General features: G+C 31.2%; 1 long non-coding RNA gene across 1 annotated transcript; it reads right to left on the minus strand.

Moving 5' to 3' along the window:
- Window positions 1-954: 954 nt before the first annotated feature.
- LOC134709648 (uncharacterized) lies at window positions 955-2,865 on the minus strand. Its single transcript, XR_010106010.1, has 3 exons — window positions 2,730-2,865; window positions 1,940-2,192; window positions 955-1,110 (listed from the first exon to the last, which is right to left on the minus strand). It is a non-coding gene; the product is annotated as an uncharacterized LOC134709648 (long non-coding RNA).
- Between the last annotated feature and the right edge of the window lie 1,208 nt (window positions 2,866-4,073).

Here is a 4,073-nt window from a genome sequence, read left to right on the forward strand (position 1 = left end):
TATTTTTCATATCTAACCACTAAGTATGTCGCAACCGTAGAACATAAACTTATGCAATTTACCCTTCGCTATTGCCGTCTATCTGTTCTGCAGTTTCAATAGGATTTGTGTTCCTGGTGTGTACAAACAATGTTTTACAATTAAGTGAGAGATTTAGCTATAGATATAACACTAGGTTAACTTCCCGAATTTTCTACATAAGAAAATGCCTGTACCAAGACAGGAATAGGAAAAATGTTATCTTTTCGTTTGATGTGTATGAGCTTTTGATTTTTTCATTTGAATATGGACTTTTGTCAGTGCAATACAATGAATCATGTACAGCGTTACCTATTGCATCTGTCTTGCCCAAAACATATGTATGTATCTAGTCGTACCAATAGATAGGGTGTGCTATTTGTAATATAAAAGTATTTTCAAGATAATAAGCGTACATGTCTATTAGTCGATTACTTTTAATATAACCATTTGTCGCACTTTGTAAATTATATAACCCATTGACATACACTGATTTATAGTTAAATTTTTAGTTGATAGTGAAAAATGATGGCTAAGGTGTAAACATACTAATTGTGTTTCATACGAATGTTTATCCCCTCAAGTAATGTGTATTAGTCAATTGTATAATAACTTTGTTACTTTTATAGCAAGTTTTATCTTTGTGTTTTTGAGAGGTTTTAGTCATGACATCTGATAAATTTTAGGAGGAATATGACTTCGAATTGCATCAAACGTGAATTAGAAATAAAGAGGGCACTGTGATCGTAGCAAATCACCCGAAAGACAAACAACGCAAACCATAAAAGAACAAAATTTCTACGCAGAAATAAATTTTGAGCAATAGGTAGTTCAAAAATACATGACTTGGGTATACGGATTTTATCGTGTAACGGGAATGTGAACGTCTGTACCCGTTTTGTTTCCTGCATTCAGAATTATATAACAACGATCGTATACTAAAAATATATATGTTTAATCATATTAAACAACAACATTTAAATGGAGACAACTGCTCCGAACTGTCACTGTAGCACTTTAGAAGAACTAGCTTTCCATGAGATGTTCTTTGGTCTTTCGCCTATCCTTTTCTGCCGTCAGGTTTTCAGTATCCTACAAAGAAATAAATATAAAATTGATATATTGGCTCTTTCATAATCTGATATTAGAAAAACCACGGAAGTATAAAAACGAATCAGACCATTTACAAGAGATATAAAGATATTAAGACAGGAAAAAGGCTACTTATTTTTATTTGGATATGGTCTCAGGTATAATTTATTAATTTATCGCACTGTAAAGGCCGTTAATGTTTTCATACCTTTATAGAACTATTGTTATCAAGAATTATTGTTATTATTTAAGAATAAGAGAAGAATATACAATCGATTTTGAACAGATAATATCGACACTTTAATGATGGGAATAAGGCTTTTTAAGATGATGGCGTTTAACTATGTGAGCTCGGCTATATTAAGGAATTGGCTGTTTTCTTGATTGAAAAAAAACTTTAATAGAAAAACATAACATCGAAGAAAAAAAGTATTTAAATTATATGTTTAAATGATTGGTGTTAACCGATTTATGAATACCTGGTTTTTTTTTACACAAAATAGCGGTCGAATAGTTCACAGCGGCCAGCTATATTTTTCTTACATGACACATTTAAACGCACACATAAATATGTATTAAAACCCTAGACTCAGACCTCGGGCATACATTTGTGTAAAGATAATAATTTGATGCATTCAGAATGTGTCGTAGATATGGACAATTCTATATAAACCGCAATATTTCAATGTCTGTCTTTAGAACAAACTCTAAGTGAAAATAAGGAACAAAACTTAATATTGTTGATTACCATATATTCTTTTTGACTTGCATAGTTGTTTATGCAAAATATATTTCTCTCTTTCAAAAGGAAATAAAACAAACAACTTACCACCGTGTATAAGAATTGATGGTCGGCTTACAACTCTGTGTACATATTTAGGGTAAACATTTGGTCTAATGTACCTGGCACCACTGTGTCCGCTTCCCCCGAGGCGAAGACGAAGAACACGATAGTCATCATCTAAATCGAAGCGATCGTCGTCACCATAGTAACCATTATTGAATCCAAAGGCAACAGCGACACACAACAAAAGAACTAATGCTTTGATCATAGTCATACTAGATCTAAAAACAACAAAAATCTGAAAAAGTAATAAAAACAAGTTAATATTTTGACATATCACGAAAAATCGGTTATGTTTTTAACATGACGTAATATAATGCCTCTTTTGTTTTTGAGTTTAATATCTATTTTGTTATAATAACATGTATAATATATCTTTTAGTTAAATTGAATTCAATATTACAAATAATTTTTAGAATTAGAATTGTTGTCCAACATTGGATGGATATAACCTCCAAATAGTTCATTTTTTAATATTCCAAGGGAAATTACTGAATAAAGTAATGTTTCATGACATTCAAGCTCATTCCAGTCTTATTAGATGCATAATTTGTACCAAAGTATGCATTTACTGCACAAAACTTCTAGAGTACACACAAATAGATCTGCAAACGGATCTTCCGAACTGTTACAGTATACAATTCTCCTGAAATTTAAAACTTAGACCACAAGCCACTTCCATGATAGTAAAAAAACAATTAGGACATATAAGAATAAAAAAAAAAACACCTTCAAAATAACCGTCACAACAACACATTCCTTATCAAATACTTACTTTGTCTTCGTGTAGGCTTCAAATGGCTATTACAATCCTCACTGTAAATACAGGTTTATATAGTATTGCATCAATCTGAACGTAATCCATGTAACTGTCTGTCGACGTCAAAAGACACATTAATTGTCACCTTTTGTGCAAAATTGTGTAATAATCTGGATCATGATTGACATTCATTATTTGTTATGTCGTACCCAACAATAAAGAACTACAACATTTCTCTAGGTGGAGTTTTCTAAAATTTAGAAGTAAGCACATATCCGCCATAACCTTATTATTACAGCAACAGAAAAAAATATGAAAAATGTCATTATAAATTTGTTACGTCCGATGCGATTCCTGTAACTAGGTGTCTTTTTCAAATGATTGCAATAGAAATTTATAAATGTTGCAATATTAATGAAAAGGGATGAATGCGACAAAAGTTCAAATAATCCAAATAACATTATTACTGCCTACAATAGAAATCATGTGTTGACTATATGTCAAACTCTAAATCTTCCGAAGTATAAAATTTAAGTTGAGAATAAAATAAACCTCCAAAAACTCTATCATCAATATCAAATCCTGCAAATACCAAGATTTTAATAAATATGTGACGTAAGAAAGTTAACGACGAAGTTCCTAGGTTTGAACACAAATGGCTTGTGAAAAAAGAATCAGTGTTGCTCAAAATAAAACATTTAAATGACAAATCAAATGCAAAATTAAAGAGCAATATATGATAGACAATAATTGTGCAAAATAGGGCTAAGACAATCTATCCCTGGCAGAGAAAAACCTTCGTGTTTTTATTTTTTTTTAAATTTTAAAACGAATTGAAAGATATACCCTCTTATTTTGATCAGTGGACAACCAAAAGGTAAACAAGGAGAAGACAGAAAAAAACCAATAAATTTAGCACAAGTCTTAATCGCCCATCGAATAATATCTCACTTTCAGGTAGTTATTACAAATATTCATACTGATTCCTTTTGCATTTTTTCCAGCTCAAATTTATTCCGGGCCAACTGAAAAAACATTTCCTTCTTCCGACTATTAACAGATAAGAAACAATCAAGTTAAGAATAGCAGACATTTCTCGATACCGTCTTGTATTCTTTAAATTCAAGGATAAAAGAACAAATTTTACTTCGCATCACGGTGCGGAGTTTCCAGTGGACATAAACGCAATCTTGGAATAATTACTTAGAGTCTGATTGGTTTCTTTGTGATACGGCTGACTTACAGCAACAACTATTGGCTTAAATGAGATCATGAAATAATTACAGAATTTTCAGGTCTCAGAATAAGTGTTCAAATGCCGAAAATTTAACTAATTATTTCAGTGCCGAACAACTGTCA

This window comes from Mytilus trossulus, chromosome 3, assembly GCF_036588685.1.
Source record: "Mytilus trossulus isolate FHL-02 chromosome 3, PNRI_Mtr1.1.1.hap1, whole genome shotgun sequence".
Classification (NCBI taxonomy): Eukaryota; Metazoa; Mollusca; class Bivalvia; order Mytilida; family Mytilidae; genus Mytilus; species Mytilus trossulus.